This window comes from Fukomys damarensis, unplaced genomic scaffold (assembly GCF_012274545.1).
Source record: "Fukomys damarensis isolate Sample0158 unplaced genomic scaffold, DMR_v1.0_HiC HiC_scaffold_29, whole genome shotgun sequence".
In the NCBI taxonomy this organism is placed as follows: Eukaryota; Metazoa; Chordata; class Mammalia; order Rodentia; family Bathyergidae; genus Fukomys; species Fukomys damarensis.
Genome location: NW_022900941.1, coordinates 24,770,413 through 24,785,801, shown reverse-complemented (window position 1 = coordinate 24,785,801; position 15,389 = coordinate 24,770,413). Strand labels below are relative to the sequence as shown.

Below are 15,389 nucleotides of genomic sequence, written 5' to 3'. Positions count from 1 at the left end.
ATGATAGGAGGAAGAAGAGCAATGGAACTCTGGCCATTCGAATACACAACTCCAGCCTACTGTTGATTGGCTTGTGCTATAACCACTGAACTATAAGACAGTCAGTGGAAAAGATGAGCCGCTCACACTGGCCTCAGGTTACGCAATGGTCACTTCATCATTCATGAGGTAATTCCAGGTAGAATTTTTCCTTCTTAGTTCAGTTTGTTTACCTATATGATTATGACTATTCCCTGCATTCTAATTTGCGCCTTCCATACCATCAAGGAAGTTTCATTCAGAAAATAGAAGATATATTATTAATTAAATGTTAATTGCCATGTGATTATTGTAAAGGTTTTAAATGAAAATAAGATTAAAAGCTATTTTTATCATTGAACTGGGTGTTAAAGTTAGTAATATGATGTCTGACTTTAAGGAATTTTCCCTTTAATTATGGATTTATAAGATGAATATATAAAAGGTGAATAAAAGTAATAAAACTTAGTAAGATTTCAAAGTAAAACAGAAAGCAGTACACCAAACCTGCATATCAAGGGTAATTAGAAAATTATCAAACAAATATTCAATACAGTAAGTCAGATGAGAAAAGGTCAATGAGAGAAAACTTGGAGTAAGAATTTGAATTTGAATTGGCCATTTAAGGGTTAATCGAATTTTAGAAGACATAAAGGAAAATATTCATGTAATTTACAGTCATTCTTTGGGTTATACTGAATGTAACAGAATGTTCTCACAACAGTAGGGTATCAGGATTTAAAGGCTATAATACAGTGTAGTTTAAAATGCCTAATGCATGGGCTTTGGTATCAGACATCCTTGAAGATGTGCCTTGGTTTCCTCATTTAATTACTTGTTTGAAGGTTTAAAAAAATCTCCTGTTATAACTACAGAGCAGATGCCCCCACATGGTGAGCACTTGTGTATTCTAATGTCAGAGTTCACCACAAATCATAGCTGACGATGGAAAGCAGCAGGCACTGTTGTGGGAAGAGCAACAGACCACAGAAAAGATCTGTCTTACATCAGATGCTAAAGTCAATCTAGAGCAGATTGAATAAAAGTGTGAGGTGGTTTGAGTCAAAATGGTTCAGAACATAGGTGATTCTGGCAGCTAATTTGCTGAAAAAAGATGATCAAATGGCAGAAAAGCACACAGAGCAGCTCAGGGATACAGAGGAAGGACTGGTAAAACACTCAGTACAAAAGGGTAACAAAATTATTACAGTCATTTTCTATAAGCTTTAAATACATATGTGCCCCTACTAAGCACTTTACAAACATCATTTCCTTCAATATTCCTCAGTTTTAGGTAGATCATCTTAAAGTGTAGATCCACAGTGAAGGTTCAGAGTCATCAATGAGCATGTTCAGAGTAACGTATCAACCAAGAGGTAGAGACTTGCCTCATGGTCTTTCTCACACTAGTTCAAGCCTATAACCCCTAGCTTTCTATTTATTGCAATGGACTGGCACAGCACATGGAAGATATCCATTATCTTGAAGGGATGATTTTCACCTGGTTTTACATTATCTAAAAATGCTTCTAATCCTTGCCAGCACAGAATGTTACTGGTAAAAATGCTGAACGTGTTCTATACTCATTACTAACAAACAAGGGGGTCACTATCTTTATGGCACTGGTCACTGACAGTTTTGATTGACCCTAAAGGGGCTTCTCCAGGGATGGATCCTTGCCACATCTCTCCATGACTGTATCCTTGATTTATCATTGGCAATTTGTGTGCCACAGGAACACTAATTACTGTCTCTGGGAATCAGCAAAGGATAAAGTTTCCCAAAGTTATGCGAATTATTATCTTACTATAGGAAATAAATGTTTCTTCCTATTTCAAAAGCTGTTCCTACTTAAGAGTGACAACTTGAAAGAATACTCAAAGGAGACATGTTTTTTGCAGTTGTTTGAATGCTAGCTCAGTTTCCTATGGTCCTCAGTGGGCATGCAAAAGCTGGAATAGATGTGCATTAAATCCAACACTGCCAACTCAAATGTCCACAAAGAGACAGCTTTCAGTGAAGAGGGCCTGGTTAACTGTCATCAATTTAGGGACTCTTGTTCTTTCCAGATAAGGCAGGAGGTACTTTTGTCAGATTATTGTCTGCTCTTTGAGAGGAAGCCACCTTCTGAATTACTGATTATTTAGAGTTGTCACAAATAAAAAATTTTCATGTGAAAGCTTACAATGTTAAAATGTTAGCTAAATTAAAAAGAAAGGAGCAAAAAGCACAATCTGGGTTAAACAAATATCTTTGTGTTGAATTCAGCATGCTAGTTTAAAGTCTAGACATTCTGAGAAGCCTTTGATCTTTGTTCCTGACAAATATTTTCATCACATGAACCTATTCTGTCTCTATAAAGGCTTCTATTGGGCAAAGTAGATGCTCCAGAACAAGATATTTTGGTCTTGAGGAGCTGAGTTAATTTTTTTCATTTTTTTTTCCTTTTCCCTTATCACCTTTCCCCTACCCTTCCCACTTTCCCTACAACTTTAGCCCTTTTCTTCCTATTTCAAAATGTCAATTATCTCATTAGGTACTATTATAGTTTTTCACACCAGAGAAACTATTCGATATTTATGCATGGGTGACTTATTTATTTTGCTTAGGAGTATATCCTCAATATGTATCCATTTTCCTATGAATGACTCTAATTCCTCATTCTTTATGGCTGAGCAGTATTCCATTTTATAGAAAAACCACATCTTCTTTATCCAGTCTCCAACTGATGGGCAAATGGGCTATTTCCAAGTTTTAGCTATTACAGACTGTGCTGCTATAAACAGAGGTATGCTTATATCACTGTGATATGATCCTTTTAATTCTTTTGGAAAGATACCCAGCAGAGGGATGGCTGGGTCAAATGGAATCTCCAGTCCCAGCTCTTTGAGGTATCTCCATATTGATTTTCACAGTGGTTGCACCAGCTGAGGAGCTGAGTTAAATCTATTTTTTTCAGAATTCACTTTTAAGTGTATTTTCATTTCTTACAGGTTGTTGTGTGATATTGTGAAAGGAAATAAAAGATTCTAACAAAAATTTGGAAAACTTCAAATTAAGTTAAATTAATAAAAATGTAAAGTAAACAATGAGTAAGTGATGACCAATCCAATCTAAGTTAACTTAAATTTAATATAATATTATGGATTGCTAATATCATTTTTTTTGGGGGGATACCAGGCAGAGATCAAACTCGGGCCCTTGTGCTTGTGAGGCAAGTGCCAGAAACCCTGAGCTAAATCCCCAGCCCTCATTTTTCATTTTTCAGGGTCAGGTGTGATTCTTTCTGATAAGGTTTAGAAGTGCATTGCTTCACTTAAAATCAAAGTAGCTTCTCATCAGATTTTCAGAACTATTTAACCAAATCCACAAAAGTCATATTATACATAAGCTAGAATAAACAGAATATTTATAACTTTGTGACAAGAGAACACCATTTCCATAGATAACCACTGTTACTTTTTTAGTATTGTCTAAAAGACAGAAAGATGTTTGTTAATTTATAATAATGTATGATTCTAAAATTGAAATTAAACCCAAATGAGAAAATCTGAATAAGAAAATTCATCTTTAGCTATATAAGAAAGGCTGTTTTTACACTATCAGTAAAATGTGGTAGAGACTACATTTCCAAATTTATGACTAACAACTGTCATCGTCTGAGTTTCTAAATTTGTAACTAACAATTGTCATGTTCTGCCTTGCCACATTGTGCCCTTAACTCTGAAAAGCCAATCAATGAACAAGCTTTAAGATTATCAATGCAAATGTCTTCAGGACCAACCAAGTAACATAAGTTGCAAGACAAAGACAAAGTAGTTACAAGTATAGTCATTATATTCAAAAGTGTAAAAACATCAGTCCAGGTATATAAAAAATGCTTGCACACAAAATTAAGCCAATAGAATAGGCCCCTTCTTTGTAATCCTCCTTAAATCCATTAGCCTCCAAATAAAGAGTGAGCAGTAGACATGAAGTCAGTACTGACCTTCATAGGGAAACATTTCAAACAGGGCTATAAAGCTTAGAGGAAGAAAGTATTCAGAGTTCTAGGTAGACATCAGTGATCTTTCAAAGCTTGGATAATCTGAGGCTGGTTTTACCTGAACGATCAGGCAGGAGAAGGGGACTTGTAGTTAGAATGTACAGTGCAAGTGAAGAGATACTCAGATTTATAGTGAAGAAATTAGAAACAGTTTTTAAAACATTTAATCTATTCTGTTTCCTTGTTTATTGCTATAGTGATATGGTCCTACGAGCTACTTAGGAGAAAAGTAAAGAACTATGAAGTCTCAATAGTACCTCTTTTTCGCATGATCAAATAATCAGAAATACCTAAAGATAACTCCGTGGTGTCAGCACAGTTGGTATATTATATGAAATTAAAAACATAACCTTATAAAATTCCATAAATCATGAGTACTTGTAGAACAATGTTAAGTCAGATCCTAAAGCAAATGTAAAAGTAAAATTTTCAAAATTGAAGAATTAGGTAAAATTTTTGAATCGGTATAACTCTCTAAATTACACCTGTGTTCATTTTTCATATTGAAATCAAATTATTTGTATTAAGTATTACTTCTATTTCAATTAAATTTAAGACAAAATTAAGGAAAACTAAACAAGGATGTGAACAATGAATGAAAGATAAATTTGACCAAACAAGAATGCTAGCAGCCTGCTTTATTACCAAAGAAAGTGTACCAGTAAATTATACCTACTAAGGAGACAAAACATAAGAAGTATGTCAGAGTGTACAAAAGAGAGTTTAAATGAAGTTAAAAATCAGTTGGGATTCCCACAGTTTCAGATTAAAAAGTAGCTGTCGTTTGAGATTTACAACTCTATAGAAAGTGAATAGATAGTGAAGGTCTCTAAGTTGACAGGGTGCAATCAGGCCATGTGTATAATATATGTGACAAAATGTAAGTGCAGGATGCTAATTCTAGTGTTACAGTGAGGAGGTGGTTGTGACGGGGACAATGATCCTAAGAATCAAATGGGCCGAGCCTGGGCTCTGCTGAGATTATGATTCTACCTCCCCAGAGCACCCTCCGAGAGGACACAGAAGCTTTGTGTTTTGTGTTCCCAGCTTTCAAAGGAGTCCGCCATCCAGTAAATGCCAGCATATGTCTCTTGAGTGAGTAGATGATTGGACAAATGAATGTATGGAAGGAAGGAGGGAACCTCTTCTGCTTTCCATTTTGGGGCTACTTAGAGGGATCCCCACAGTAGTGAAGTTGGGATTGAGATCATTTAACAAGCAGGGAATTAGAACGCACCGTTAGAGTGAACTTTTCTTAGGGCCTATTAATACTGGACAGTAGGAAAAAAAAATAACAGCAACATATTCCCTTATATTTCGAGTTTTATGACCCTAGATGTGTTGTAATTTTAAATGAAAATTATAAGGATGTCATTTAATAATCTTTGCTAAAGTAAAAGCTAGTTCATTAGTATTTTCAAGATAAGAAAGATTTTCTCTTCATTTTTTCCATTCCTTCCTTTCTTTCACGTTAAGAAAAATGGTGATAAAGGTAGTATATACAGGAATGTAAATTTCTTTCCTGTCTATTTGGCCATATGTTATTAGCATTAACACTGTCAATAATTTATGGTATAAAAAGAAGTTGCCATGAAAGTTTACCCATTGTCAGGCTGTGATCAATAGGTAAGACCACAGCATATGATATATTGTCAAGTCTCAGCCAAATTCGCTTTCTCATGCATTTTAAAAACAGTGGTAGTTACATTCAGTTTGTCTAACCCGAGCTAAGCTTATTTATACATTAACCTTTCACTACTGATTAGAGACTATTCCTTGAGCGCATTTTCTTTAACGGGAGAATATCAGCTCTTGCTATTTAATTTGTGTGATCTGGCCATGGGCCTCTAGGTTATGCCCCTTGTTTTGATGTTAGAGTTTATATTAGAGCAAACAAAACTTTGTCTTCCTGTCTTCCTGTACTTGGTCACTATGTGCTACATGATATGATCTAAGACAATTCAATGCAAGGAGACACATGTCCCTTCTCATTGGGAACACGAAGACTGTAGCTTACTTTTATCCTGTGGAAAAGAAAGCAGGCCAGGTGTCCAAAAGTAATGGAGGAAAGATTTGTGTCATCATTATTCCTCTTCCTTCAAAGAGATAATATAAGAACAGAAGACAGGAACAATATTGGTTTCATCTTATAGAGATAAAAAGAGAAGTAGTGTGAACACTTATGTTTATGGTATGGGAAAAGGCACTTACATACAAACAAAACTACCTATCTAAACTTGTTCAAACATGATCTTATTTTAATCACATCTAAGAATCTCAGAAAAAAATGTTCACGTATCCAATCGCCTCCTAAGGGATAAATAAGAATGACACATGCAGTGCACTTGGCTTCTTTGTTTGATTAAGGAAGTAAAGCACCTGATTAATTTCTTTTTCAAGTCTGGAATTCCAGAAGACCTCTGAAATATTTTGACATTTATTTACTCAGATTGGATTTGTTTTATTTTATACTATTTCTTATGCAAATAGTGATATGTCAATAATTTGGACATTAACTGGTGGGAAGTCTGTGCCAGCCTATGGAAAATGCATTAGATGGAATGGTGACAATAATGGCCACCGGGAAAACAAACAACAAGCAAACAAACAAACAAACAAACTTCCTGGTGGTTCTCCAGGAGAAAAAAGGATGTGATATATTAATAATAATAGCAGTGGTGATGTGAAGGGGGAGAACATGGATGAAGAATAAAGTAACTCTAAATTTCCTGTGTTTTTTTTTTCATTATTTTCTAAAGATTCTGTCCTTGTTTTATTTTTATTTTTTTAACTCTATGGTATCTCTTTTAGTACATCGTCAAACCTACTTGTCATATGACAACCACACATGCTGTTCCAAATCAAATCCCATATCTTTTCCCTCACTAAATGTACTGTCACTGCATTTGAAGTAAACAGGAGTCATAAAACCCATTTCTTCAAAGAAGAGCATGTGAGATTGTGCGTAGAGGATGGTTTCATTTCTGTCATTGCCACATTGTCTCACCGTATGTTTGCTAATTAGTTGCAACATGCATTAATGTACAAAATGATGCCTTTGCATTCCACGTTATTGTTTGGAGTTGGTTCTGCTTATCAGTTTTTAATACGCTCTTTGAAAACTGACACATACTTTACCCACAGCTCTTCAGGAACACAGGGACTCAAAAGCTGGATAAAATACTTTCATGCTTCCCAACACAAACCTGAGAGGGTAATTAAACAGATGGTAACAATAAACTGAATCTGAACACATCAGGGACTGAAGTCCCTTATTAAAAGCCTTATACACTGAAGGGAGGTGAAAGAAAAAATAACAAAAACCCAGAACTCTGGGGAAGAGTTCTTACAGCCAACACCTTTACGTCTGCCTTGACCTGAGAAAAAGAGGCTAATCAGCCATTTAGGGGAGAGGTTTGCTACCTGCTAGGAGAGGGCACCTGGGGATCTTCAGCACACAGAGCTAGCAAGACTGCAAAGTCACTGTAGGACTCTCATGAAATGGAAGCGCTCCTCGGGATTGCTTTCAAATATGTGAATTTCAGACACATAAATTTTATACCTTTACATCCACAAGTGCCCCTGATATACACCCTTACTCTAATATCAAAATCTTCCAAGTCACAGGGATTATGCTTTCCTTCTACAGAGGTAAAATTGTAGGTGCTAAAGATTTCTGTGATGACACATTTATTCTAAATATCTCTGCCTGTTCTTTACAATACAATTACCTATTCCATTCTTGAACTATATTAGAATTCTATTTATTTCTTAGATATTAGCTTTGTCAGTTGTGTCTTGAACTAAATCTACAAAAGATTAAGGAAATTTGGATATTTCATCATATATATTTTTTTCTCAGTATGAAAATAAGTTTATATATATTATATAGTACATTAGATATATAGAGATTGTATGTATACTATATATCTAGTCAGATATGAAAGCACATGTACATATGTATATGCACTAAATTTACACACATTCAGAATCTACTATTTGCAAGAAAAGATCTAGGTACTTTAGAGGATTGCGAAAATATTGTGCCATTACATACGCAAAGATGCTGTTGTGCCCTTACAAAAGGCACTCACCTCCTGGGGGATAACTGCATCAATGTTTATTCTTCTGTTTCTCAACCTGCTTCCGTTCTGTGCCTCACTTGGCAAGTTTCTTTCGAGGGTCATTGATGAGCAACATCTAACATCAGAGCAACACTGATTTAGCTTAACGAAGTACTTGCAAGCAAAGGACGATATGTAACTTATTGTGTTTCTTGATTAATCAAGCTTGAAATGACCATCTATTAACAGACACTCAAAAATTGAGATAAATATTAAAATTGAAAAAAATGAACATCTCAATCAAATGGAAACTCCTAAAAAATGGAAGCCCCTAAATCCAATGGAAAACACCATTTTCTAGCCCACATTTTACTTATTTGTGAGTGCACCTCATCTTATAATACTCTCCAATTTTAATTTTGTCTGGTGATACTTGATAAATGTGAAAAGAATGTTTAAATCTCTTGAGAGCTAAAGTGACATATTCCCTTGGAAGTTTGCCATGAAATTCTCTTAATAATATTGACTATGGTTTCAAAGTGATTTTTAGGGTTTAAAGTGTTATGCGAATTAAGTAAGAAACACTGCAAATGATGTAGGGAAAAGCACAGTTGCTGCCGCTCAGAGTATTAGGTAACCTCCTTTAATTAGAATGTACACTTTCAGATTACTGATTATGAACATCAGGGGACCTGAGATTTTGATTCATCACTAATTCTCCTTTATGTCTACACTAAAATGTAAAAATGAGACCTCTGGCTCTCACTTAAATTTCCGGCTTTACACCTCTGGCCGAGGCGCTTTTACCTGTGATCTTCAGTACCGCTCTGCCCCCTTGTGCTGTGAACGGTGAACTCAAAACAGAGCAGCGTGACTTCGTCTTTGTATAAGTACTACAGAAAAACCCCACTGTCACTTCTCACTTTTCTGGCAAGTTCAAGGTCAGTGTCTAGCTATTTTCAGCTCATCTCTTTTTGATCCATGCAGTGAAATGACAAGGTAACGTGATTCGGGGTCAGCTGTATTACAGGAACCATTACATAAACGGAGAAAGTGAAAATCAATCCTAGCTGACAGTGACTTCGGGATAATCAGCGCTCACTGGATGCCTCTGTCAGCTCGCCTGCATCAAACGCCGTGTGACTTCTGTCAGATCTTTTTAATAAAACTATATTCTCACTTCCAGCAACCTAAATAAATGTTGCACTGGAGCTGAAAATTTTTAGACTGTGTTAGCCGTCCAGTTTTGGAAACTCTTCCATTACTTCAGGAAAATCTCACGGGTGTCCCCTGATGATCCCATGGCTTGTTATTGACCCGAGATTGGGGCATTGCTGTAGCACCTGTCACTCTACGTGACAGATGTGAGCTTCCCACAGACTGTTGCATCCACTGCCATGAACTCAGTCTCAGTCTCAACCTTGCTCTCCAGATCACCCTCAGCTCTAAGTCTGCTCTCCTTCTTGGAGCCAGAACACTTGATCAATCATTTCTTGCCGGGGACTAGGTTTCTTTCTCTATTTTTAGTTGTCATTATTTTCCTCTCTTTTCTCTGTATTTTCCAGCAGGATATTTCTCCCTGACACAGAGTTGGAAACAGAGTACTTAACAAGATGCTCCACATTCGTGGCAGGGCTATGGGCAGGACCTCGTGTGTCAGTTTAGGGAAGGAGCTCTTCTATCCCACCCACCTTGCGTTCCCTTGAAACTGAATTGCGCAGCACTCCATTGAAGTACAATTTACCATAATATTAGTTGTCAGTAAATTCAAAGACGGAACTACTAAAGCTATAAAATGGATTAGAAGCAATTTAAAAAAGAATTAACAAACTAGAGTAAGAGTATACTGTCAACAAACAAATGCTCCATCATAGGACTGTAATTTGGAATTTTAATTACCCCTCTGCTCTGTAACAAAACAATGTCTGAACTGGCAGCGATTTGAATCTCTCACAGGTCATTGAGCATTCTAGTTAATTACTCTATGAATAGCCTGTTTTTCTCCCCTCTGGAAACACGTTTCTAATGGCAGTCAAGGTCTGACAAATGTGTCATCTACATAATTAGCTAGGAAGCAACACAAAACATTAAACATGCTTTGTGCCGACAACTATCAAAACATTTCATTTGTTGTCAATTATTCATTACTTTGTAGGTTCTGAAGGGGTTGTTATTATGGAAATAAGTCCAGATGCTAACAAGGTTAGAGTTTTGGATTCAAATTAGTAATCAGAGGACTAACTTTTAAAAAAATGTATCTCATGTACATTCAGCTCCATGTTCAATCAGTAGGAGATTATAAACAAATTTAGCTATGCTCAAGTTAAAATGGAGACCACACAGTTACATTACATGAATTTGCCATCCTTGACTCATTCTTAAGTTGTAGACAATGTCATTTTAAACTTTCTCAACATTTTGGAAAGTTCAGTTTGTACTTGGTACATAGTTAAGGGTTTTCACAGCATGAGATGCTGTGGTGTGGAAAGGAAGAGAAAGAAATGTCTGGTGGTATTTGAATCTTCTCTTCCCCTAAGGCACATTGTGTAAAAGTCAAAATTCTGAGTAACAAACTTTTCCATCCCTTCTGCAGCACGATTGCAAACTACCCCACACTACTTACCTTAGCTGACTTTTGAATTTCATGTTTGTTGCTGTTTTTTGCTCTTTCTGTAAATCTATTTCCCTTATTATGCTAAATATTGTCTTTAAAGCAGAATTCCTGATGCATACAGAGGCTATAAAAAGATTTCTCAACAGAATTGGCCTCTCACTGGCAAAGAAAATTGCAATGGGAGACCATCATTGTGTACTCATATCAGAGGCTTGGATCTGCAGAGTCTCACTCTGCTGTCCTCCAGCTTTTCCTTATAAACCAAAATGGCTTACAAATGTCATCTACAATAGTCCAATAAAGATTAGGAACAAAACACTGTTCTTACTTGGATAAGGATAAGATAAGAATGATTTAACTGCAGAATGCGGTGTGTAAGAAAAGCACATAAGGCTTGCTCTCAAATCAGAAAAATAGAATTCTAATTATATTTGTGTACCTCTAGAATTTAATTGAGATGATCAGTTTATTTTTTCCATAACGTCTGATCATATGCCTGTAACATAGTGCTAGATAAAAAGAAAAGGAAGAAAACAAATTCTATCAGGGAAATCAAGAAGACCCATTATCTATAGCGTGTGCGAAATATGTTAGGAAATAATTCTACTATGAGCGCTGAGAATGCCCAGTTAATAAAAAGAGATCAGCCACTCGCTAAGAAAAAATAATTGTCTGTCTCTATATTTTTCAAAGCAAAAAGGCAGTCACATCTCTCATGAAACAGGGCACATTAAAATAAGCTTTAATAATCTTTATGCAGAAGGAAACTAATCCATTTTCAGATCATACGATCCACAGCAATAAAAGGAAATCATCAAACTAAAAACAATTTTAGAAATGGCTTCAGACTCTCATTTAATTAACATGCAACAGATCATATATTTATGAAGAAGTCAAAATATTTAGGAAGCCTATAAGCCTGTAAGCCTTAATGTGGTATTAAAACCAACAAATAAATGCAAAGTGTTACTGTTACACATGCCTATCTGATCAATGGTTTTCACATATTGATCTATAAATGGAGTTGACAGTCTGTGTTGGCTGCATGTTTTCCAAGCAGCACTATTTTTGCACAAAACCAATACGGGCAATTACCTTTGTTTGAGATGCCAAGTCTTATCAATTCAATGTGATTTAGTGTCATTTTAATTAAATATCAGGATCTACTTCAGGACAATTTATACCAACAAAGCTTCAAACCTAACTATAAGCTTGATTTGAAGTAAACATGGACAATCCCTACAACCTCATAATATTTCTTAAAAAGTCTGCTAAACAGAAGGCTTATATTTTTAGTAGCAATTTTTATGTCTGCCTTGTTGGCTAGCCACAACTTTGGCAAGTATCCTAAATCACAGAAGTAAGAAACAAAAGGAAATTGTTTCGTCTTTTTCCTGATACTACATTAAAAAGAAAAATGAACCAACACAGTCTGTTAATGGAAGGAAAGAGGCTTGTATGTTAATGTTTAGGAATGGCTCAGCCTAACTCTTTATCTGAACACCAATAAAAAGATATTTTCCTGTTCATGATGGTCATGAATGAAGTAATGACCTTCTGTGGGTTTTCAAGATGGAAATGGTGAATATTCATACATGTTGCTGCTTAAGGCACCATCATCAAATGCTGAAATTGCCCCTGCTTGTAAATCCGATGTCTGCAGTTTGCTGATTTAGGCTATTTAAACTCTTCATTAATATCTATTCTAAACTGACTCGTAGGCTGGAGCATCCCTCTTATAAATAACATCAAAGCACGTTAAGCCCTTTACATTAGCCATTTGCAGGATTGCACATTAGCCTTTTTAGCCCTTAAACGGGCACACTTCACTTGCCCTATTTATTCTCACTCAGCTCTCTGCTTTTCTGCTTAGCATATTCTGGTAAATAAGCCATCCACCTTTAAAAGGCTGCACTTTAGGACTCAGGATGAGACAGCAAATTACTGCGACCCAGAAGCTTCCTTCCCCACTGAATGGAGCTCCCTAGATCTCTCTTAGAGAAGAGCAATTTTTTTTTAGCAAATCATATTTGCTACACGCCAAAGTTGCCATCTCCCAACATTCCCCAGGAAGGAAAGTAAACTTACTGAATTTTAAAAAGGCATGGATTTTTTTTTAAACAAATAAAAATGATTATTTGGGGTTTAAAGACAAGAATGCCTACCACCAATAATGTACTGGACAGTTGATGACAGTTTTACTGGAACACATCCTGCAACATTTATATCACCAAAAGTTTTAAATGAACAAGTAAATTCATCTGTGTTTCTGAATTTAGGGTTAAGCAATACCATGCCATTTTTAAATATTCTCTAAAATACTTAGAGACTTTACTTTAAAATAATTAGAGAATCTTTAAAATTCTTAGAGGCATCTGTAGGAGGATTTTATATTGTGTTCTAGGCATGGTTAAAATAAAACAGTATTTATGAATTAATGCCAAAACAATAAATTCAAAGTAATTTTTATAATAAATTCATAGATGCTTGTGTTATCATATAGTCCAGTAAGTTCATTTGAGACTTGCATTCTTATTGTACTGGTGAACAGGTAACATAGATGAGGCACATTGATTAAAGAGGGTGCATACGTAAGTATAGTCTTTAAGTGCACAGAATTTTCTCTAGAAATCACATGGATGTGTCATTATTAAAACAAGCAGTGCTTCATATGAACATGTGCACACATTTTTAGAGTACATTGCTTTCTACTTCTAATTCAAAATTTTCTACTTTCTACTTCTAAATTCAAAAATTTCCCCCTTGACCTCACCCCATCGTCCAACTTCTGAAAAATCAAGTTTTTAGTCTAGCTTGAGCGGATAACTTTAACAGGCTTGTTTGAATAAATATGCCAAAATACTTTACATTCTGTCAGTATCTAGTCAGAAAATTGTGCATGGAAAAGAGATGAAAAGAACCGAGACAGAAAGAAAATTAGTGCCATGGCAAGCTTTCAATGCAGGGTCTCTGAGCCAAGTCTTCTCAGTGAAATGACATATCCTCACTAAAATACCCCTTTTATGTAATTATGCACTGAGCACACAGAGCCAAAAGTAACTTTTATTTTTGTTCCTTATCGTGGAATACATATTGCTCAGGCTAAGAATGCGGAAACAAAAGCTGGGGTAATTATAGCTAATTTAACTTTGGAAAACTCTTATTCTCTTGCAGTCCGGCATACAACCCCCCAAACTAAAGTTATGTAACAAGGTAATATCAACAATGAGAAACTGCATGATAAAATCCTGCCCAAAAGTGAAAAATGCTAATTTTGTCTCATTTAGCAGCTGGATACAGAAATGCTCATTAGTTTTAAGAGGGTTAATCCTTTTAACTTTTGCATATTGATATGCCAATTATGCCTAATTGTACAAGAGGCATCAGTCAAGGTAATAGTGCATAAACACATGAAAGTTATTAAGTACATCCCAACATGTAATAAAGTAGGTGTTAATTGGTAGCTGAGTTCTGCGGGCTATTGAGGTGGATAATTCATTGAGAGATGGATCACTTGTAATTTCTCTCCATAATTCCTTTTGCAGTCTCATGCTGTGATGTTTTCATGCTTGTCAAAAACAACTGCGGCATAGTGCCTTTTGTTAAACACAGCCAATAAAATATGTCAGGCATCATTAAATATACTTAACTTTTAAACTTTTTCAAAGGTACAGTTCTTACAGATAAATACATATAGAGATTCCAGCAATCTACTCTAACCTTTGTCTCAAGTTCATACTTGAGGAAAATTTTAGTTGTTTCAAAAGTAAAGTGAACTAACAGTGTTGTGCCTCCCAGCAGACAATAGCTTTAAATGAGAAAGTAAATACAGGCAAATGCTTTTCTCATTAGTTACCTTATCTAAGGATGTTTTTCAGTCCACCAAAATAATCACTGGTGTCCTCACACTAAATTTATCTATAACACCCGAGGAAAGAATGATTCCATTCATACATTTCTCAAGCTCCTGAAGCTGCTGTGGGTTAATGTTTCACTTGAAATTTGAGTAAAATATGGAGAATAAATGTAATCGGTAACGTGATCCTCAGCAAGTTTATCTCAATAACTTAGGGAGCTGAATATTTCATAGGCTCCTATGATATTAGCAGAACACTCAATTAATAGCTCACACGTTTCTGCAGGGTGACTGGGACTCAGCCTGTCCCTAGCTAACCTATTTCTTCATCTTGCTTTCACTGTGTGAAACAAAATAGATCTGGGGTCCAAAAGAATGGCTAACATTGCATAAATAATTTTGTACCATCCTATGGCCTCAGCTGCAAGTTACCACCATTACAGAGGAAAATTAACCAGAGGAGACTCATCGTAATCAGTGGGTTTAGTGGCTCAGGATGCGTGCAGGGCCAGGGACACAATTGGCAGTAGAGTTCATCTCTAACTATTTTAATTCAAATCTTTCTAATGACATATTATCGAGACAAAATGTCTTCCTCTCCAAACCTTACATAGCCACACCATTTCAATCATTTGAGTCCATTTCAAATCAAGTAGTAATTTCTACTACCATATATTATTAGGCAATTTTAAGAAAGAGATTTTCACAATTTTGAAAAACACGTTTATTTCTCGGTTTATTCTTAGCTGATTTTAGCCTCTGGCTTTTCAAAGTGATGTACTGTATTTGGAA

The 15,389-nt window shown here is 35.7% G+C and overlaps 1 protein-coding gene across 1 annotated transcript in view; it reads right to left on the bottom strand.

Moving 5' to 3' along the window:
• The window catches only part of Arhgap15 (Rho GTPase activating protein 15), a 594,167-nt gene that overhangs the window by 554,878 nt on the left and 23,900 nt on the right, over positions 1 to 15,389 (bottom strand). The gene's annotated exons all lie outside the window — the stretch shown is intronic.